Raw genomic sequence first — 22,962 nt, 5'->3', positions numbered from 1 at the left:
GTGAAGCCATGTGTCCCAAACATTACGGTGCCATAAAATGGGGGGACTATGTATAAACACCGCTGCAATTTCTACATAGTGAAACCAAAATGTATACAAATACCCTTCAGTAAAATCTGAGAATGGCAAATGGCAAAAAAACATTTATACCAGAATATGACAGACAGACAGACAGACAGACCGAGAGGCCTAGCAATTAAATTCACTATTTTCTTATTCATGTCACTCTCACCAGCCCTCTTAAGGTCATAACATTTAAGAAAATAATAAAGATATCCCAGGTAGTGAGCAAGTGCCTGGGAATGGATGCACAGGGGAGGTTTTCGGTGATAGGAGTCAAAATAATGTGAATTGCCGCATTAATTTCAACTGAACTGTATGGTGATGCACTAACACAAATATTTCTTAACAGAGTTCTACATTGATGGAACAGCTTGCCAGGATTTTCAGCACGTCTGAGAACTTGAGATCCTTCTAGAATAAACTGAAGACATTTAAAAAAAAAAAAAAAAAACATAACTGGTAAAAACTACAGTGCAATAACATAACATCTGCGATAAATATTTTGTCACACTCAGTTCCAAGTGGCACTAATAGTGATCCTTACGTTGATTAAAGGGTAGGAATTTAGGTCCTTGCTATTACATCATCATGCTGCGGGCGAACATCTGGTCGCCCCAGGAACGACAGGAACAGGAAGAAACAGACAAACGGGTCCCAGCCCACGTGCGGTACGGGGGAAACACGCTCGCGACATTACCGAAGATGACGCCGTGAGAGGGCTGAGAGAGCAGAGTGGGAGAGAGCCCCGCACAATTACCGCGAAAGTCCCAGACTACTCCGCAGCGCAGACTCAAAAGGGGGGCAGGTTGGCAATTCACGGGTCATTCTGCCACGGAAAAAAAAAACGCGAGAGAACAAGAAGAACGCCGAGTTTCACTTTGACACAGATACTCACACCTGTACTGCTCCATCTCTTCTCTTCCTGCCCTGGTAACGGCACACGGCACGTGGGCTTCCACACACAAACACATTCACATATGAAGACACACACACACGCACACACACACACACACACAGAGGCACACTCTCATACACAAGCATATGTTCACACATTCACAAACACACATTTTTCTAGATACTCCACAATTTTAGATTTGTAAAACAATTCATATGTGGTTAAAGTGCACATTCTCTGCCTTATCTTTGCACACAAGTTTGTTTCACATCGTATACATTACATCTTACTTTTTTATACATAGATCCCCACCACCTATTTCAGGGCACCATAATGTTTGGAACATATTAATATTATGTAAATGAAAGTAGTCACGTTTAGTACTTTGTTGCATATACTTTGCATGCAATGACTGCTTGACGTCTGTGACCCATAGACATCACCAGGTGTTCTTCTCTGGTGATGCTCTGCCATAATCAGCTGCTGCTTCCTTGGGGGACTAGCTGCCTTCAGCATATGAAAGGCGTGTTCAATTGAATTCATACCCTGGTGGATGACTTGGCTGGGTCAAGAATTTTCCGGCTTTTGGCTTTGGAAAACTCCTTTGTTGCCAAAGTGCCGCCTACTGAGGTTGGTTTTTTGCGTTTGCTCTGAACTTGAGCAGACAAGAAGCTTACGTTTACTTCAGATTGAAGAATATTGAATCATTGATGAAGACAAGAGTGTCAGCACCTGTGGCAGCCAGACATGCCCAAACCACGACACCCCACCGCCACGTTCTGAAGATGAGATGTGGTGCTTTCGATCTTCGGCTGTTCCTTTCGGCCTGAACACTTTGCTCTTGCCATCAGTCAAGTAATACAAGTGAGTCTTGGTCTCAGGTGGCTACAATACCTTTTTCCAGAACTCTGCAGGCTCTATACTTCTTAGCTAACTATAACCAGGCTGTCCTTTTTTTCGTGTTTAAAGGTACAATCGGTTATTTCGGACTAGCAGCAACAAATACCTTCAAACCACAACACAGTTTATCCCTCCCCCTTCTCACTGACATTGAAACGCCATTGGCTGTGGCAATTAGAACCAATTTTCAACCAATGAGCTTGATTTATTGCACAGCCGTACAATGTTTTGGCATAGAGTGTCAGGCCGTCAACTGTATATTTTAAAACCCGAATTTAAGGACTATAAACACAGGCAGAGGGTGAGTCAACATGTCAGTGAACAATGACAGAACGGCATTTACAATGGTCTTGTAACAAAATCTTACCTATTGTACATTTAACTAGTAGCATGCATCTTGCAGTACAGCCTCTGTAGATTTGTATGTGAAGTCTTCTATGGACAGTAGTCCCTGACAGATCCAAGCTTGTGTCCTGAAGAGTTTTTCTGATCTGTTGGACAGGTGTTTGAGGGTTTTTCTTTATTATGGTGAGAATTTGTTTATACCTAACAGGCCCTTTGTGACTACCGAGCTCACTAGTCTGTCTTTATTTTTAATGATGTTCCACACACTTGTTTTTTTCTTATTTGTTAAACAACTTAGAGCATATCACCTTTTGTATCAGACCACCCAATGTTTAGGTGAGCAAAAGTGTTGGAACATGTGACTGACTGGTGTTTCTTGGTGCCCAGATGTGCTGTTAGATTCATGAATAAAATCAATGAATAGTTCAGAATGTCTACTCTTAGTTTTAGCCTTGGGTTTTGCCAGCATTTGTGTTAGAAAAGATAAACTAACATGAAGACCAGACAGCTGTCTTTGGGAGAAAAGTATGCCATATTGAAGCTTAGGAAAGGGGAATTCGACTTCTTAGAAAGAGACCGCTGGCATACTGAGCAATAGACACTGAACACGTTGACCAAGGAAAACTACAGCAGTTGATGACAGAAATTTGAGACTTGTGAAGAAAAACCCAAAAACATCAGCCAGTGACATCACACACAATCTCCACAGGGCAGGGGTGTTCTCAATCAACCGTTCAAAGAAGCCTTAGAGAGCAGCAATGCAGGCTATACCACAAGAGGCAAACCACTCATCAGTCGTAAGAATCGGAAGGAGCGATTACAATTTGGAAAGTACAAAGATGAGCCAAAAAAGTTCATAAACTTTTATGTTCATGTTTTATGAACTGATGAGACCAGGATTAACCTCTACCAAAGTGATGGAAAGGCCAAAATGTGGAGAAAGAAGGGATCTGCTCATGATCCAAAACATACAAACTCATCTGTGAAACATGGTGGAGGAAGTGTCATGGCTTGGGCTTGCATGGCTGCTTGTGGAGTGGGCTCACTAATCTTTATTGATAATGTAACTCATGATGGTAGCATCAGGATGAATTCAGAAGTGTACAAAAACATTATGTCTGCCAATTTATGGAGAAATGTGTCCAAACTAATTTGAAGGAATGCCATCATGCAGCAAGATAATGACCCAAAACACACTGCCAACACAATAGGGGAAAAAAGTAGAAGGTTTTAGACTGGCCAAGTCAATCACCAGACCTTAACTAAATTGAGCATGTATTTCACCTCCTGAAGAGGAGATTCATGGGAAAAATAAAACTGAAATAGGCTGCAGTAAAAGCCTGGAAAAGCATCACAAAAGAAGAATTCAACAGTTTGATGATGTCAATGGGTCGCAGGCTTGAAGCAGTTATTGCAAGCAAGGGATACGCTACCAAATATTAAGTGTTACTTACTTTCATTTCCTTAAATTATCTCTGTTCCAATACTTTTGCTCACCAAAAAATTGGGTGGTCTGACGGTGCTATGTTCTAAGTAGCTTAACACATCTAGGTGTAAATATCAGCAAATAAAAGCTGAAATTCTGAACTCGTCTGCTCATCTTTTTATCAAATGTATTCAGTGTATTGCAAAAACAAAATAATTGCACTTTCTGTCCCAATACTTTTGGAGGGGACTGCATATGCTTGGCGCTGTACATTTGTGTGTAAGAAGTTTAACTGATACAATTCATAAATGCAACAAAACTCAGTTGATGTGGAGAGCATTTCGAATATTTTCCAGACCCATTGTATGTAGGTTTGCTCATTTAATACCATGTACTTGTAACGTGTAACGGATAAAGAAACCTTAGAAAATATCAGGTTTCATTGCTAAATCTTAATGAGCTTGAGAAAGTCCAAGCGATGCTCCCAGCAGTCACCAACCATAAGCTTATTTCATTTTCAATCATTAGTGCACATTGCAAATGCTTTTATGACCAATTTCAATTCACACTCAACCTTGCTCTCCTCTGGCGGCAAACCAGCTTTTAATATTCTTTTTAAAAGATACTTGACAGTTAAAATGATCCTGAGTACTTGATTTGGAAAATCAACCATACACATGACATGCTACATGCTAAATACATATAAAGCGTTGATGAAGAAATGGAATTGAAATTCATGTTTCACGCATTCGAAAGGCAGTGCTTCCATTCTGCTTTGAACTGTATGATCCTGCAACTGATTTTAACTGAACACTTTTACATTAAGTGGTCTGCAGTTACTGTATATAGCAAATGGCATTTTATGCAGCACAGATTACAATCTATCAAGAACACATTCTCAATTCAAGCGCAGACTGAAGACCCATCTCTTCAGGCTACACCTTTCCCTCCCCAACTCACCACCATGATTAGCCTTAGACTGTAATGGCACTTATGTATAGATTGTATAGATATTGTTACTTGTATAGGTATTGTTGTTTTTTATTGGCTGTTGTATTGTTGTATTCTAGCTGCCAACTGTGGTATGCTAGTTTGAAAGTTGATTGTACTCTTCAAGGGTTCTGATTTTCTGTATGTTTACACTAGGACTCGGAACTGTACTGTCCTCTCAGGTCCTCTTTGCACTTGTTCTTGTGTTTGATTTGCATTTTGTTGTACTTTGCTCTGGATAAGAGCGTCTGCTAAATGCCATGTAATGTAATGTAATGTAATTTGAGAAAACTTCTAAATATTATTTAAAAAATACACCCCAAGCCTTTCATAAAATGTGGATCTCATGAGGGTTTTTATTTTTTGTTTTTATCACATTACAATTACGGCATACTGTACTCGGTGATTCAGATGTTATTTACCACATAGAACTGCATTTACAAAGAAGGGTTCTCAAATGACCTGAATTCACCCTACATCAGGAACAAAAGAATACACATACATACAGACATACATTTTCTATTCAAATGGGACATGCCGAAAGTATGATTGAATGGTGACTGCCATGATATATTTTGGCAAAAATTAAACAAGATTGCCAGTCATAAATATTTATCTTTATTGGGTCACCCATGTATGCTGATGTACTGATGTAAATCTACATGACCAGTCTTCAGCATCAATGCGTTCACAATGCATTGAGCCTATATAGGCATCCATTTTAAGATGGAGCTGTGCAGTTTTGAGTTGTAAACTAACTTTTGCATACTGCATACTTGACGTTGTAAATGTGGAACTAAAAGTACAATTGCAATAACAATAAAAATACATCTATCAATTTCGTTGGTCCCGACTACTATGTATAAAGTTTAATATAAAAAATGTATTTAGTTATTCATCAATAAATGGCTATATCCTCTAATTATAAAATTATTAATCACATTATATCATAGTCTTAAAACAGTTTGATAATTGCCACATGTAAACTGTACAATTATGCCAGGCAGGATAGCCAGTCTTTTCAATAGATTACTATGACTATGGAAATGGCCTGGTCTACAATGGTTCCCGAAACTAACTGAAACTCTATTTTTCATTTTGTGAAGGGGATTTTTTTGTGCTTGTTTTGCTGAGGCAGTCTGAACCACCAAACTGGAAAAATAGACCACAAACATGACGTGACATCACAAAACAGTGGAAAATGACGTTTGCCAGAGGCGAGCAGGGCTCTGAACAACGATGGGGGTCTCAGCAAGGACCGTGTGGCTTCTGTCGGCTGAAAAAAAATGTATCCATCGCTGAAAAGCTGTTTGAAAAAAAAAAAAAATGTGTCCATTATGAGTTACAGACAGTTGAATGGGAGAAAATATACAGTACTGTGCAGAAGTCTTAGGCACCCGAGACTTTATTATATGTATGTTTATTTTTTGTGTGTGCTAGTATAAAAGAACAAAATATTAATTTTCCAAAATATTTTATTTTACGGAGACATTTTTGTATTTAATCTTAAAAAGTAATGTATTACTGTAAGCAATTGACTACTTTTTACATAAAACCTTGATGAAGGCTGTCTGAGATCAGAAGCAAGGAGCCAAGTCTGCAGAAGAACAGTGGCAAGTTCTCTAACATGCTTGGAACTACCTCCCTGCTGATTGTCTTATAGAACTGCAGGACAGCGTTGGCCATCTCAGACAAGTGATAACAATTTAACGCCGAAGGGTGGTCACAAAAAATATTGATTTGATTCAGTTTTTAACTATTCTGCCAAATTAGTCAAATGTAAGGTAAAATGTATAGTGTGTTTATTTAGGACCTTTCAGTGAATTCGTTTTGAAAGAATGTTATCTGTCAGAATCTTATACAGGTGCCTAAGATTTTTGCACAGTACTGTATATAAATATACTTAGGCCCAAAATATAAATAAGACTGAAACCTGTAGTGAATATTCTGGTGAAAGACAGAAAAGTTACAATCAGTGTCAGTATGATCGTGACCGGGCACTGCTCAAGCCTTTCTGTTCTCTTATCCAGATTGGGACCTGCGGGGGAGGGATGGACACAGCTATTACAGACCAGGGGTGGGGATGGGGGTGTGGGAGAGGGGGAGACAAACGGTGATGGTGGGGGGTGAGAAAAAACTATTGAAACCATCCTGGGGTGGGTGGGCTGTGTGTCGCGGAGGGATCTACTGTATACCACCGACTATCGTGAACGCATTCATTTTTATTTACTTTTTTCCCTTGATTTTACGCCCACTCTTCATGACCGTATAGCCAGAACAGGCCTTGATAATGACTAATTGTGTCAGTAATAACGGACTCACAAATTGACTTGAGAACGTTTAGAACACCATTTCAATGTTGTGTTGCCGAAATTAGTCAATTTGATGAATTTGATTAAAGGTAATGTGGCGGAAGTGATTTTTATATTCTTCTTTCAAGCCCTTCTGAATCTGAAACACAGATACTGACAGACGCAGTATGAGGCCCAATGAGGGTCATTCACCTAACAAGGGCGGCCTGTCATGTAGTGGTTAAAGTACACGGTCCCCCGGTGTAGCCACACCTATACTCACACCCACACAGCCTTTGATGTGTTTGTATTTGTGGCCCTTGAGCAAGGCCCTTAATCCTGCATTGCTCCAGGGGAGGATTGTCTCCTGCTTAAGTCTAAATGAACTGTAAGTCGCCTTGGCTAAAAGCCAAATTACATGTAATGTAAAGAACAGCCCAACAGATGGAAGGAACATATAAAAGACTGATGAGCAAGAAGTCAGAAGGGCAACACATACGGTATCTTTCTCCACAATCTAAGGGGGGCAAACACGCCTGCATCTTGGGGCAATGCACTGGACAAACACAAATGTGGCAGTCCTAGTATTGGTAGCAGTGACTGGATGCAAAATATCCAAGTTAGAGCATCATTTTATCATGACATACCCAAACCATTTTTTTCTTTTCTATAAACACTGCGACACTTCACGGTCAGTAAATGTTCTCCACAGTTGATTAGAGTGACATACAGTTGATTTAGACTAAGCAGGAGACAATCGTCCCCTGGAGCAATGCAGGGTTAAAGATCTTGCTCAAGGGCCCAACGGCTGTGCGGATCTTATGGTGGCTACACCGGGAATTGAGCCGCCGACCTTGCGGGTCCCAGTCATTTACCTTAAACACTATGCTACAGGCCGCCCCCAGGTAGACATCCCACCTGGAAAAGGACACATGCATGCTGCCTTCAAAATCTTCCAAATTAAGGATTGTTTTTTTGCAAACTTTCTATTGAGACGGCACTCGACGGCTTCTTGCCTAAGACGACATTTCTGCATTTTTGCCGTTTGAGATGCAGACACTAACAAGCAGGAAATAAGCCTCAGAACCTCCCTTCATGACCTCTTTGCTGTTCAGGATTTGTTTCCATGAGTGAGTGAGAAAGAAAAATGCAAATAGCATACCTATGTAGGCGAGGGTTACTCAAAACAAAAAGCCCCAGGGACACACTGGTTTTTATTCCAACAAAAAATTGTAATCCCTGAAATGTAACAACCAGTCAATGGTCCCTGAACAGACATCTTCGTCCACTGAAGGATGACATATGAAGAACTATGCATTCAATAAAGAATGTTCCGTATTCATGTTCAGTGTCTTTTAATGTCAGATTATCTACTGCTTTCTTGCTCTGACAAACGATAGAAATGTGTTGCCTCGCTTGATTGATTAAAACATACAGACACCTGCTCACTGAAACTAAGCCATTGTAGAAAAATACAAGTTCAAAGTAAATCACAACAAGCCAGACCTGTAATATGCTAAAACAATTTAAAATAAGTACCAAAGGATCGGTCACATTTTCAATAATTTTCACTGAAAAAAAGATTGGTTGTAAAAAAAATAATTAAAAAAATAGAAATAAAAAACAGTATACAAAATGGTCCCCAAAACCAAATCTGAGAATCCCATATTCAAACAACGTAACAAATGGGTTTTCAGTTACAGAAAACGAGAGGAATACAAAGTCAACCAACCCACTGCAGTGCTGAAAATGAAATTATTCTCGAGGAGCTGAGTAAATTAATGTTCCTCACATATTCACCTCTTTAAATACGTCTCCTCTTTAAAGGAGAATTAAAGCTGGTCATCAGCATTTGGAGTCTGGCTCCCTCTATTGGCTGGTAGTCATGGACTGCAGGCTCAAGCTCTCGGCGGGCCACAGTGTCTGCAGTTTCTATTCAATCAGCAGCCAATTTAGGCCTTGGAAATAAGGTGTGTGAACTATTTAGCCAGTCAATTACTTAAACGAATCAGCAGCCAAAATTTGCCCTCCGGGACAGCAGTGGCGGGCCGACGCTTTGGCTGGTTTTTCAGACAAGTAAGACAAGTAAGTCTGAAAGTATTACCTCAATACATTCGCTCATTTTACGAGTGTTTCCCAAAATAAGTCACTACTCCAGTAGCTCAGTAGTAGCGCGAAACGCTCCAGGACATGAACTAGTGCCTATTGTGTGCCGTCTTAAATTCCTTCGTATTGACGAGGACAAATCAATTAACTTCACTTAGAAATCTCAATCTCATTTAAACCTACCCGAAACGATATCCGATACCCTACCACAAATGTGCGTTTTTCAGACTTGACCGATTCTGGGAAAGCGATGCGCTTCTGTAAGTTGCAATTTTTTTGTTGATTTAAAAGAGCTAGGCTATTCAAACTGGGTCAGTAAATCGGAAGCCTACGTTAAATCATTGTGTTGAAGAATGTGCAATTTGTTGGCACACGCCATTTTGATTCCGTAGGCCTATCGAGAACTGAAGTTGAACTGAGTTGATTTAAGTGAAGGCTATGTTCAAGGGTAAAGAGAGTCAGCCTAGCTATTGGAAAGCTATTATTATCCTTTTCTCTGTATTCTCACTCCAGATCCTTCCTTTCCCTCTCTCTATTACATGTCTCCACCCTTCACTCCCTATTTGGACTTCCTTCCTGTCATTAATCAATTCGTCTCACCTGTTCCTTGTTTTCTGTTCCCCACACCTGTTTATTGCTTAGTCAATTTGTTAGCCTGCCTGTTTTCTTCTTTTTTTGCTAGGTCGTCAGTTCTGTCGCCTTAGTAAAAGGTTGTTCTCTGTTTAGTTCCAGCCTGTTTTCCTGTCTAGTCTAGTCTATTCTAGTCTGTTATGCTCTGTTTTGGATTTTTGGATCGTTTATGACGCCTGCCAGCTCTTTGGACTCTTGTCTCCTTGGATTGCTTTTTCGGTACCTCTGCCCTGTTTTTTAACTTTGCCTTGATTACGCTCTGTCTGCCCCTGCATCTGGGTCATTAAACCTGCTATTTTCCCGAGTCTGCACTTGGTTCCTCTGTCCCCAAAACTGACATTGCCACTCTACAGACTGTTGGCTGAAATTTGAACCTAAAGCTATTTTCATTGACCTATTTTGTATCGTGCCATTTTCACGCTTACGCCCCAACTTTCTATTGAGACAGCACTCGATGGCTTCTTGCCTAAGACGACATTTTTGCATTTTTGCCGTTTGAGATGCAGACACTAACAAGCAGGAAATAAGCCTCAGAACCTCCCTTCATGACCTCTTTGCTGTTCAGGATTGAGTGAGTGAGTGAGTAAGAAAAATGCAAATAGCATACCTATGTAGGCGAGGGTTACTCAAACAAAAAGCCACGGGGACACACTGGTTTTTATTCCAACAAAAATTGTAATCCCTGAAATGTAACAAAAAATCCCCCCCAAAAAAACAGCATACAAAATGGTCCCCAAAACCAAGTCTGAGAATCCCATATTCAAACAACATAACAAATGGGTTTTCAGTTACAGAAAACGAGAGGAATACAAAGTTAACCAACCCACTGCAGTGCTGAAAATGAAATTATTAATCAATAATTAATCAATCAGTATTTCCTGCAACTTAGTGCTTCACAATAAGAACTTGGTTCCACTGGGGCTCGAACCCGGACCTTCTGCGCGGGAGCCGCGGGGCCCTAAACCGAAACACATTAATTCTCAATGGTAGTCCTAAACCACTACGCATGCAATATATTCTTGGCCACCGCGTGGGACGCAAAGGAGCGGTGGCGCTGTTTCGCGTTTTACATTGGATTCAATGAGAAGAGTCCCCGACCAACTGTCAATCGAGAGAGACAGGGAGGGTGAGAGAAAGCAACGAACTCAAGAGATTCAGAGGTAAATCATCCGGCAATAACGTAATTTGGAGTGATATCCGCAATTTATTCACATTAAACAAATACAGTGTCACAATGTGCAAGGAAACATAAGTTTTGAATAAAGAGTTTTTGTCAGTTAGCTAAGTTAACTAGTAGTAGTGGCAGTGGTAATTCACTTTTATGGTATCTAGGGGAGTCTAGTTAGCTAGCAAGCTAGCTATAAATTGTAGCTTTAGGTGTGAGTAAAAATGACTATTTGTTTATTTACTTGTATATCTAATTTAGACATTTCTGGTCCTCTGTAGAAGGTACCTCAAAGCTTTTCAATTGTTCATTAATCTTGAATAAAAAACTATAATCCTCAGTTGACCACCTATATTCACATAACTTACCTTTGTTTATGTCTTTATGTTTCTGTAACTACTGAATGTGAGTAATTTGTGTGCCGGCATTCATGCAGAAAGACTATTTTTATTCCAGTGGCTCAAAATGATCATTATAACATTTGTTTTATTTTTATTACTGTTACTGACACTTTTTTGTACACCTATATTCTCCTACAGAATACAAGAACACAGGTTAAAGACAACCAGAGATTAAAGCCGACAAGAATAGAAGTGTCAAAGGGGTGTTTGAACTCAGACAAGGCCCACATAGCCCACACTTTCAGGCAGGCTTGTGCCTGCCAAGTATATACAGAGCAGTCCGGATATTTTTGGACAGTTGCACAATCTCTGGGGGTTTTTTTTGCCTCTGTACTCCAGCATATGAGATCTGAAATTAAATAAGGAATATGAGATTACGGTGCAGACTGTCACATTTAGTGCGAATTTACATCAATATCAGGTGATCCGAGTAAGATTGAATCCCCTCCCCTCATTTTAGGGAACCAAAAGTAATTGGACAGTTGGCTTTTCAGCTGCTTCTCATTAGTCAGGTGTACTCGAATGCTTCCTTAGTGCAAGAAAGCTTTCGGTATCTAGTCTTAATTCTAGGCTTTTGATCGCCGAGAATTTTTTGATTGAGTCTGTTATTGGTGTTTGTCAACATGAGGCCCAGAGTTGAGTCAAACATTCTAATCATGTAATTATAACTTTAAAGGGTTAAAAAGGCATTAAATCATCTACATTATATCAGAGATTCGAGCTATACTGTGTACTATTCTACGCACTTTGTGGTTCTCTCAGCCAGAAAATAGATTTATTCTTTATGACTGAGAGACGTTTATTCTTGGTACAAATCTTGGTAGCAATATGTGTCCTGATTGGCAGTACTCGGTTAATGCCTCGCACTGGGCATGGGCCCTGTTTCATACACGTCGCTAACTCGGTTAGCCCGATTCGATTGTTGACGTTTTGGGATAAAGACAGGATGTTCGGCTTCATGAAGGGATTCCACAATATAGACGGGCTACACGGTCTGCTGGTTTTCGTTGTTACTCTGCACATAATTAAAAAACATTTTCTTCTTGCTTGGAGAGGTTTTCGGACCCCTAGATATTTTAAGACCCTATGCTGTTGAAAACATTTTCATTCCCACTTGGAAATGATGTAGAATTGAGTTTCATGAGTCAAAACTACGAAAATGACTTACCGCAATGCACAGTAGTTCTGTCCATATCTCAGATTTTTTCACCTACTTTGTTTCGTATGTGTAGCACTTTATTTATGCCTGAATTATGATAATAAACAACATCCATTTGGTATTGTAAATGGTACTTTTTTCAAGTTTCTGTGAGGCTCATCCCTGGAGTTGTAAAGCCTAGAACACTGCAAAAAGGGTGAGGGTTGCGCGAAGGGGTTAAAACACTGGGATTGCAAATGAGGTTGGAAGGAAAGCCAGCATACGCAGGGGGGCCCAGGACTGAGTTTGGGAACCACTGCTCTGACAGATGGACACGGATAAAACATGGTTCAACAGGTTAAAACGTGTTTCTGCCCGGTTTCGAACCGAGGACCTTTCGCGTGTTAGGCGAACTTGATAACCACTACACTACAGAAACCTCGACACACCCTTGCACATTCAGCCTGCCCAAATCGTTAGGGTCAGATGACTGGGTCAGAGCATATCTGATGCTGCCAGTGGTCAGGCATGTAGGGGACGTTTGCCCGACACTGTGAGCGCCTAGGTTACGGGCCTCGTCAGTGCAGTAGGCAGCGCGTCAGTCTCATAATCTGAAGGTTGTGAGTTTGATCGTCACACAGGGCATTACGTTTTTGTTTACCATTACGTTACTGGCATTTGGCAGACGCTCTTACCCAGAGAGACGTACAGTTGATTAGACTAAGCAGGAGACAATCCTCCCCAGGAGAAATGCAGGGTTAAGGGCCTTGCTCAAGGGCCCTGCTCAAGGGCCCAACGGCTGTGTGGATCTTACCGTGGCTACACCAGAGATTCAAACAACCAATGTCCCAGTGACGTACCTTAACCACTAGAATACAGGCGGACCTTGCGAAAATTACAGGAATGCGATGGCCGGGAATCGAACCCGGGTCAACTGCTTGGAAGGCAGCTATGCTCACCACTATACCACCATCGCCTCACACTGGTGTTTGGCAGACGCTCTTATCCAGAGAGACGTGCAGTTGATTAGACTAAGCAGGAGGCAATCCTCCCCTGGAGAAATGCAGGGTTAAGGGCCTTGCTCAAGGGCCCAACGGCTGCGTGGATCTTATCGTGGCTACACCAGAGATTCAAACAACCAATGTCCCTGTCAGGTACCTTAACCAGTAAAATACAGGCCACCCTTGCGAAAAGTACAGGAATGCGATGGCCGGGAATCGAACCCGGGTCAACGCGCGCGGCAGCCGCGGATAGTTAAGCTTAACTTTCCTTAACTTTTCCCATTCATTCTCAACGGAAGTTCTTATCACTTCGGATGCGATATATTCTTGGCCGCACGTTGATATCGCGGCGCTGTTCCGAGAAAAACCAATGACGTCCTTACAGCGCGGATTCCTTAACTTTTCCCATTCATTTTCAACGGAAGCTCTTATCCATGGGCTCCTTTTGGTAAGTCTTATTTAGATAATTATTTTGGCATTAACGGGTCCTCGAATGATATTCATGTTGTTGAGGTATTCCCGATGTATTATTGTTATTTTGAATGTTCCAATTGTTCGTTTTTTTATGTGGGAAAATTACAGGTAAACGGGATAATGTCTCTGCATGTCTGCTTCTCAACGTCGTAGCCAGCTACATTAACATGCTATCACATTACGGTTTTAAAATATCACCGTCATTAATAGTATTGACAATTTGTATACACGTTTGATTCGTGAAGGTTTAGACATAAAATGTATTATTGTTGCTCGTATTTCACTGGCAATTGTTTATTGACATTGGCCTAACTTACTGTCATTCAGACATCTTGGTATATGTTCCTTTATTTTCCATTAATATATTATTATTATTATTGTTGTTGTTGTTAACTTGCCCATATTATGTAGTTGCCCAGCTAAGTACTTAAATAATAGAGCAGTTTCCACAATTATTATATTATACAATATTTACACCCATGTTACCTTAAATTATATGAATGTACAGTAAATACATATACTTTTTGTTCTGTTTTTTCTTTGTTTAGTACAACAATGACTGTAATGCCAGGCATTGCAGTATAATTAGGCACACAGTATAATTAGTATAGGTCTCTTGGTTACTTTCATACATTTGATAACTAACGTTACTTTGATATCTCCAGGTGATCAGCATGTGGAGGCGTCTATATTTTCTCCCAGGTAGGCGCAGATGTACTTCCGAAGAGGTCTGTGAAGTCCTTGGCAAAATCGGAACAATACCAGTACCTCAGGAGACCCAGCCTTCACCTTCCCTCCTGCCCTGGCTATTCCAACTGCCCCAGTCCCAAGCCCAGTCTCCTTTAATACCTATGCATATCCACCATGCTAATATTGTTACAAACAACAATATATAGTTATTCATTGATATTTTTGTTGCTGTTGTTGTGTTTATATGTTCATAAGAATTGTAATATGCAATGCCCTCCGTAATGCTTGGGATAAAAACATTAATTTAGCTCAGTACACCACAATTTTATATTCATAAACAAACGATTCAAAGTGCAAGTTCTCATATTTTATTAAAGGGTATTTTTATGCATTCTGGTTTCACCATGTAGACATGACAGCACTTTTTATACATAATCCCGCATTTCAGGGCACCATAATGTTTGGGACATATTTATGTGATGTAAATTACAGTCATGTTTACTGCATATTTTCTGTCTGCATGACTGGTTGAAGTCTGTGACCCACTGAGACATGACTGTGGTCTTTTGTGGACAGTAGTCTCTGACACATCCACGCCTGCCTCCTGAAGGGTGTTTCTGATCGGTTGGACACATGTTTGGGATTTTTCTTCATTATGATGAGAATTCTTCAGCTATCAGCTGTAGAGGTCTTACTTGGCTTGCCATGCCCTATGCCCCATTACATGTTCTCTCTCCTTAATGCTGTTCCAAACAGTTGATTTTGTTACACCTAAGGTTTGGCATAACAAAGCAGACATTACAGACTTTTTATTTTAATTTTTCAGTCTCATAATGGCTTCCTTGACATTCATTGGAATTTGGACATTCTGGCCCTCATGTTTAATGCCAACAATAATACAAACCAAAGGCAAGAAAAAGCCGAGAAAAATATGATGTTTATTGTTACTATATATAAAACACACTGTAATTTCAATATGGTGAAACCAAAGTCTGTAAACATGCCCTTCAATATTTGCTGAGAATATGCATTTTTGATTACAAATCTAAAATTGTGGAGAACAGAGCCAAATAAAAAAATGTCTTTGTCCTAAACATTACAGATGGCACTGTATATAACATTGTAATCTTTTTTTGTGTATGTAATAAATTGCAATCATTGATCTAATGTCAGTAGTGATGTAATGTCAGTTCTACATCTAATGTAGAACTTTCCACATATTGTCATACACTGCTATTTTCACATACATACTACTGTACTACTTTTATGTTGCCTCATTGTGTAAGTGTAAATATGTTTATACGGTTCTGTACTTTAATGAGCTATACCCTTCACCTCAGTTACATATTTTGCATGTTCTATTTGAAAATATACACTCACTTTATTGGGTATTTATTAGACGTATTAGGTCTTCTGCTGCTGTAGTCTATCCACTTAGAGGTTTGACGCATTGTGTGTTCAGAGATCTGTTCACTGATGTTATGTGCAGTTATTTGCATTACTGTCACCTCCCTGTCAGCTTAGACCAGTCTGTACCTTCTCCATTACCTCACTCATCCTCAAGCCATTTCCGTCTGCAGAACTGCCGATCACTGAATGTTTGTTTGTTTTTCGCACCATTCTGAGTAAACTCAAGAGACTGTTGTGGATGAAAATCCCAGGAGATCAGCAGTTACAGGAATACTCGTACCTTGCACCAACAATCATGCCACAGTCAAAATCACTATTGGTGGATATGAACATGAACTGGAGCTCCTGACCCATATCTGCATGATTTCATGCATTGCACTGCTGCCACGATTAGGTAATCGCATGACTAAGTAGGTGTACAGGTGTTCCTAATAAAGTTCTCAGTGAGTGGATATTTTGGCAATTGTCTGTATCTGTGTGCATGGATAGTAGACAAGTTGTAAATATTGTTCTCCTTCAGTTGCCATAAAAACTTTTACCCAATCCAACCAGCTGCCTGCCTTTCATTTTATTTCCTGCTTGATATTATTAATTTGAATGTAAAGTTTGTCAGGATTAGAAGATATTAAATGATGTACTTCATTATCTGTCACGACCTGGCTCATTGGCCGTGACAAAGAGGGAGACGCACACTGACGCATTTAAAAAACAAGGTCAAATTTATTTGAAATAACCAGTTAACAAAAATGTGTAGTGTGAAAGTCAGTTGCATCAGTAGTGTGAGTGAGTGGATGTGTGAAAAGTATGCTGAAGCAATGTTGTCTAATGCAAACCCAAAAAGAACCAACAGGTACGTGGGAAGAGAGTTCCCTCCTTCAGACAAGAGTCAGGTACATTTTAACATCTGGTCACAGGTGCTTCCAATTGCGCAAATGACCTGGTGCTCCGCCAACAAGGCACCTGTGAAGTATCGCCAGAATAAGTAGCACAGAGCAGGGGGCCGTAACGTATCCCTAATTTTAACAATTTGAAACAATTAAATTAAAAAATTAAAACATTCACAGAGTTACAATAACAGCCATTAAAAACAATGTACTTAAAACAAATTGCATATCCCATATTGTTCAGAGTGAACAGTGGGGGACAGAGCCAAATACCTTAATTGTATTTGAGATAACTATTAAGTAGAATGATGGCAGAAAGGATTTCCTATCCATAGTGAAATGGAGCTGGAGATCTAATGACACAACAAACATGATTATGGGACAATTCTACAAGGAAATAGTTTCCATTATTTATGTCATGGTTTGGCAAAGGGCGGATTCGAGCCGTAGTGACCATCGTAGAGCTCTACACCTACACACGGCTGGCCCGCGCGTGGAAGGCAGCTATGCTCACCACTATACCACCATCGCCTCACACTGGCATTTGGCAGACGCTCTTATCCAGTGAGACGTACAGTTGATTAGACTAAGCAGGAGACAATCCTCCCCTGGAGAAATGCAGGGTTAAGGGCCTTGCTCAAGGGCCCAACGGCTGCGTGGATCTTATCGTGGCGACACCAGAGATTCGAACAACCAATGTCCCTGTCATGTACCTTAACCACTAGAATACAGGCCACCCTTGCGAAAATCACAGGAATGCGATGGCCGGGAATCGAACCCGGGTCAACTGCTTGGAAGGCAGCTATGCTCACCACTATACCACCATCGCCCCACACTGGCATTTAGCAGACGCTCTTATCCAGAGAGACGTACAGTTGATTAGACTAAGCAGGAGACAATCCTCCCCTGGAGAAATGCAGGGTTAAGGGCCTTGCTCAAGGGCCCAACGGCTGCGTGGATCGTATCGTGGCTACACCAGAGATTCGAACAACCAATGTCCCTGTCAGGTACCTTAACCAGTAGAATACAGGCCACCCTTGCGAAAAGTACAGGAATGCGATGGCCGGGAATCGAACCCGGGTCAACTGCTTGGAAGGCAGCTATGCTCACCACTATACCACCATCGCCTCACACTGGCATTTGGCAGACGCTCTTATCCAGTGAGACGTACAGTTGATTAGACTAAGCAGGAGACAATCCTCCCCTGGAGAAATGCAGGGTTAAGGGCCTTGCTCAAGGGCCCAACGGCTGCGTGGATCTTATCGTGGCGACACCAGAGATTCGAACAACCAATGTCCCTGTCATGTACCTTAACCACTAGAATACAGGCCACCCTTGCGAAAATCACAGGAATGAGATGGCTGGTAATCGAACCCGGGTCAATTGTTTGGAAGGCAGCTATGCTCACCACTATACCACCATCGGCCCGCACTGGCATTTAGCAGACGCTCTTATCCAGAGAGACGTACAGTTGATTAGACTAAGCAGGAGACAATCCTCCCCTGGAGAAATGCAGGGTTTAGGGCCTTGCTCAAGGGCCCAACGGCTGCGTGGATCTTATCGTGGCTACACCAGAGATTCAAACAACCAATGTCCCTGTCATGTACCTTAACCACTAGAATACAGGCCACCCTTGCGAAAATTACAGGAATGCGATGGCCGGGAATCGAACCCGGGTCAACTGCTTGGAAGGCAGCTATGCTCACCACTATACCACCATCGCCCCGCACTGGCATTTAGCAGACGCTCTTATCCAGAGAGACGTACAGTTGATTAGACTAAGCAGGAGACAATCCTCCCCTGGAGAAATGCAGGGTTAAGGGCCTTGCTCAAGGGCCCAACGGCTGCGTGGATCTTATCGTGGCTACACCAGAGATTCGAACAACCAATGTCCCTGTCAGGTACCGTAACCAGTAGAATACAGGCCGCCCTTGCGAAAATTACAGGAATGCGATGGCCGGGAATCGAACCCGGGTCAACTGCTTGGAAGGCAGCTATGCTCACCACTATACCACCATCGCCCTGTTTTTCAGCTACACCAGCATGTATACTTCAAAACGGACCAGATGCAGTAACATTTCAAAACAGAAATGACCTGGGTAAGGATCAAACTCACGACCTTCAGACCATGAGACTGTTGCCTATTGCTGCAGCTTGCAGAGTAGGACAAAGATACAACAATATTAAATGAAATCAAATACAATAATAAAGCAAAATTTGTCTCCTTTGCTGGGTGAAACATGTGACACTGTTAGCTCCTGCTGCCAGTGGTTAAGTATGTAGGTGACGTTTGACGGGCACTGTGGTCTTCCCGGTTACTGGCCTCGTTAGCGCAGGTCGTGAGTTCGATCCTCACATGGGGCATTGGTTTTCATTTACCTGGTCTGGTGGACATGTACAGTACTCGGTTAATGCCTCGCACTGGGCATGGGCCCTGTTTCATACACGTCGCTAACTCGGTTAGCCCGATTCGATTGTTGACGTTTTGGGATAAAGACAGGATGTTCGGCTTCATGAAGGGATTCCACAATATAGACGGGCTACACGGTCTGCTGGTTTTCGTTGTTACTCTGCACATAATTAAAAAACATTTTCTTCTTGCTTGGAGAGGTTTTCGGACCCCTAGATATTTTAAGACCCTATGCTGTTGAAAACATTTTCATTCCCACTTGGAAATGATGTAGAATTGAGTTTCATGAGTCAAAACAACGAAAATGACTTACCGCAATGCACAGTAGTTCTGTCCATATCTCAGATTTTTTCACCAACTTTGTTTCGTATGTGTAGCACTTTATTTATGCCTAAATTATGATAATAAACAACATCCATTTGGTATTGTAAATGGTACTTTTTTCAAGTTTCTGTGAGGCTCATGCCTGGAGTTGTAAAGCCTAGAACACTGCAAAAAGGGTGAGGGTTGCGCGAAGGGGTTAAAACACTGGGATTGCAAATGAGGTTGGAAGGAAAGCCAGCATACGCAGGGGGGCCCAGGACTGAGTTTGGGAACCACTGCTCTGACAGAAGGACACGGATAAAACATGGTTCAACAGGTTAAAACGTGTTTCTGCCCGGTTTCGAACCGAGGACCTTTCGCGTGTTAGGCGAACGTGATAACCACTACACTACAGAAACCTTGACACACCCCTGCACATTCAGCCTGCCCAAATCGTTAGGGTCAGATGACTGGGTCAGAGCATATCTGATGCTGCCAGTGGTCAGGCATGTAGGGGACGTTTGCCCAACACTGTGAGCGCCTAGGTTACGGGCCTCGTCAGTGCAGTAGGCAGCGCGTCAATCTCATAATCTGAAGGTTGTGAGTTTGATCGTCACACAGTGCATTACGTTTTTGTTTACCATTACGTTACTGGCATTTGGCAGACGCTCTTACCCAGAGAGACGTACAGTTGATTAGACTAAGCAGGAGACAATCCTCCCCTGGAGAAATGCAGGGTTAAGGGCCTTGCTCAAGGGCCCAACGGCTGCGTGGATCTTATCGTGGCTACACCAGAGATTCAAACAACCAATGTCCCTGTCATGTACCTTAACCACTAGAATACAGGCCACCCTTGCGAAAATTACAGGAATGCGATGGCCGGGAATCGAACCCGGGTCAACTGCTTGGAAGGCAGCTATGCTCACCACTATACCACCATCGCCCCACACTGGCATTTAGCAGACGCTCTTATCCAGAGAGACGTACAGTTGATTAGACTAAGCAGGAGACAATCCTCCCCTGGAGAAATGCAGGGTTAAGGGCCTTGCTCAAGGGCCCAACGGCTGCGTGGATCTTATCGTGGCTACACCAGAGATTCGAACAACCAATGTCCCTGTCAGGTACCGTAACCAGTAGAATACAGGCCGCCCTTGCGACAATTACAGGAATGCGATGGCCGGGAATCGAACCCGGGTCAACTGCTTGGAAGGCAGCTATGCTCACCACGATACCACCATCGCCCTGTTTTTCAGCTACACCAGCATGTATACTTCAAAACGGACCAGATGCAGTAACATTTCAAAACAGAAATGACCTGGGTAAGGATCAAACTCACGACCTTCAGACCATGAGACGGTTGCCTATTGCTGCAGCTTGCAGAGTAGGACAAAGATACAACAATATTAAATGAAATCAAATACAATAATAAAGCAAAATTTGTCTCCTTTGCTGGGTGAAACATGTGACACTGTTAGCTCCTGCTGCCAGTGGTTAAGTATGTAGGTGACGTTTGACGGGCACTGTGGTCTTCCCGGTTACTGGCCTCGTTAGCGCAGTAGGCAGCGCGTCAGTCTCATAATCTGAAGGTCGTGAGTTCGATCCTCACATGGGGCATTGGTTTTCATTTACCTGGTCTGGTGGACATGTACAGTACTCGGTTAATGCCTCTCACTGGGCATGGGCCCTGTTTCATACACGTCGCTAACTCGGTTAGCCCGATTCGATTGTTGACGTTTTGGGATAAAGACAGGATGTTCGGCTTCATGAAGGGATTCCACAATATAGACGGGCTACACGGTCTGCTGGTTTTCGTTGTTACTCTGCACATAATTAAAAAACATTTTCTTCTTGCTTGGAGAGGTTTTCGGACCCCTAGATATTTTAAGACCCTATGCTGTTGAAAACATTTTCATTCCCACTTGGAAATGATGTAGAATTGAGTTTCATGAGTCAAAACAACGAAAATGACTTAACGCAATGCACAGTAGTTCTGTCCATATCTCAGATTTTTTCACCAACTTTGTTTCGTATGTGTAGCACTTTATTTATGCCTAAATTATGATAATAAACAACATCCATTTGGTATTGTAAATGGTACTTTTTTCAAGTTTCTGTGAGGCTCATGCCTGGAGTTGTAAAGCCTAGAACACTGCAAAAAGGGTGAGGGTTGCGCGAAGGGGTTAAAACACTGGGATTGCAAATGAGGTTGGAAGGAAAGCCAGCATACGCAGGGGGGCCCAGGACTGAGTTTGGGAACCACTGCTCTGACAGAAGGACACGGATAAAACATGGTTCAACAGGTTAAAACGTGTTTCTGCCCGGTTTCGAACCGAGGACCTTTCGCGTGTTAGGCGAACGTGATAACCACTACACTACAGAAACCTCGACACCCTACACATTCAGCCTGCCCAAATCGTGAGGGTCAGATGACTGGGTCAGAGCATATCTGATGCTGCCAGTGGTCAGGAATGTAGGGGACGTTTGCCCGACACTGTGAGCGCCTAGGTTACGGGCCTCGTCAGTGCAGCAGGCAGCGCGTCAGTCTCATAATCTGAAGGTTGTGAGTTTGATCGTCACACAGGGCATTACGTTTTTGTTTACCATTACGTTACTGGCATTTGGCAGACGCTCTTACCCAGAGAGACGTACAGTTGATTAGACTAAGCAGGAGACAATCCTCCCCTGGAGAAATGCAGGGTTAAGGGCCTTGCTCAAGGGCCCAACGGCTGCGTGGATCTTATCGTGGCTACACCAGAGATTCAAACAACCAATGTCCCTGTCAGGTACCTTAACCAGTAGAATACAGGCCACCCTTGCGAAAAGTACAGGAATGCGATGGCCGGGAATCGAACCCGGGTCAACTGCTTGGAAGGCAGCTATGCTCACCACTATACCACCATCGCCTCACACTGGCATTTGGCAGACGCTCTTATCCAGTGAGACGTACAGTTGATTAGACTAAGCAGGAGACAATCCTCCCCTGGAGAAATGCAGGGTTAAGGGCCTTGCTCAAGGGCCCAACGGCTGCGTGGATCTTATCGCGGCGACACCAGAGATTCGAACAACCAATGTCCCTGTCATGTACCTTAACCACTAGAATACAGGCCACCCTTGCGAAAATCACAGGAATGAGATGGCTGGGAATCGAACCCGGGTCAATTGTTTGGAAGGCAGCTATGCTCACCACTATACCACCATCGCCCCACACTGGCATTTAGCAGACGCTCTTATCCAGAGAGACGTACAGTTGATTAGACTAAGCAGGAGACAATCCTCCCTTGGAGAAATGCAGGGTTAAGGGCCTTGCTCAAGGGCCCAACGGCTGCGTGGATCTTATCGTGGCTACACCAGAGATTCAAACAACCAATGTCCCTGTCATGTACCTTAACCACTAGAATACAGGCCACCCTTGCGAAAATTACAGGAATGTGATGGCCGGG

General features: G+C 42.3%; 8 non-coding genes across 8 annotated transcripts; 1 reads left to right on the top strand and 7 right to left on the bottom strand.

Moving 5' to 3' along the window:
- Positions 1-13,254: 13,254 nt before the first annotated feature.
- On the bottom strand, positions 13,255-13,326 carry trnag-ucc (transfer RNA glycine (anticodon UCC)). Its single transcript has one exon. It is a non-coding gene; the product is annotated as a tRNA-Gly (tRNA).
- A 4,240-nt stretch (positions 13,327-17,566) lies between these two features.
- On the bottom strand, positions 17,567-17,638 carry trnag-ucc (transfer RNA glycine (anticodon UCC)). Its single transcript has one exon. It is a non-coding gene; the product is annotated as a tRNA-Gly (tRNA).
- A 226-nt stretch (positions 17,639-17,864) lies between these two features.
- trnag-ucc (transfer RNA glycine (anticodon UCC)) lies at positions 17,865-17,936 on the bottom strand. Its single transcript has one exon. It is a non-coding gene; the product is annotated as a tRNA-Gly (tRNA).
- A 524-nt stretch (positions 17,937-18,460) lies between these two features.
- On the bottom strand, positions 18,461-18,532 carry trnag-ucc (transfer RNA glycine (anticodon UCC)). The gene has a single exon. It is a non-coding gene; the product is annotated as a tRNA-Gly (tRNA).
- Positions 18,533-18,758: 226 nt separating this feature from the next.
- trnag-ucc (transfer RNA glycine (anticodon UCC)) lies at positions 18,759-18,830 on the bottom strand. Its single transcript has one exon. It is a non-coding gene; the product is annotated as a tRNA-Gly (tRNA).
- A 1,563-nt stretch (positions 18,831-20,393) lies between these two features.
- On the bottom strand, positions 20,394-20,465 carry trnag-ucc (transfer RNA glycine (anticodon UCC)). Its single transcript has one exon. It is a non-coding gene; the product is annotated as a tRNA-Gly (tRNA).
- Positions 20,466-21,063: 598 nt separating this feature from the next.
- Positions 21,064-21,136, top strand: trnam-cau (transfer RNA methionine (anticodon CAU)). The gene has a single exon. It is a non-coding gene; the product is annotated as a tRNA-Met (tRNA).
- Positions 21,137-22,353: 1,217 nt separating this feature from the next.
- Positions 22,354-22,425, bottom strand: trnag-ucc (transfer RNA glycine (anticodon UCC)). The gene has a single exon. It is a non-coding gene; the product is annotated as a tRNA-Gly (tRNA).
- Positions 22,426-22,962: the final 537 nt, after the last annotated feature.

This window comes from Conger conger, chromosome 3, assembly GCF_963514075.1.
Source record: "Conger conger chromosome 3, fConCon1.1, whole genome shotgun sequence".
Classification (NCBI taxonomy): domain Eukaryota; kingdom Metazoa; phylum Chordata; class Actinopteri; order Anguilliformes; family Congridae; genus Conger; species Conger conger.
The sequence above is the reverse complement of the archived record's forward strand: the minus strand, read 5'-3'. Positions and strand labels throughout refer to the sequence as shown.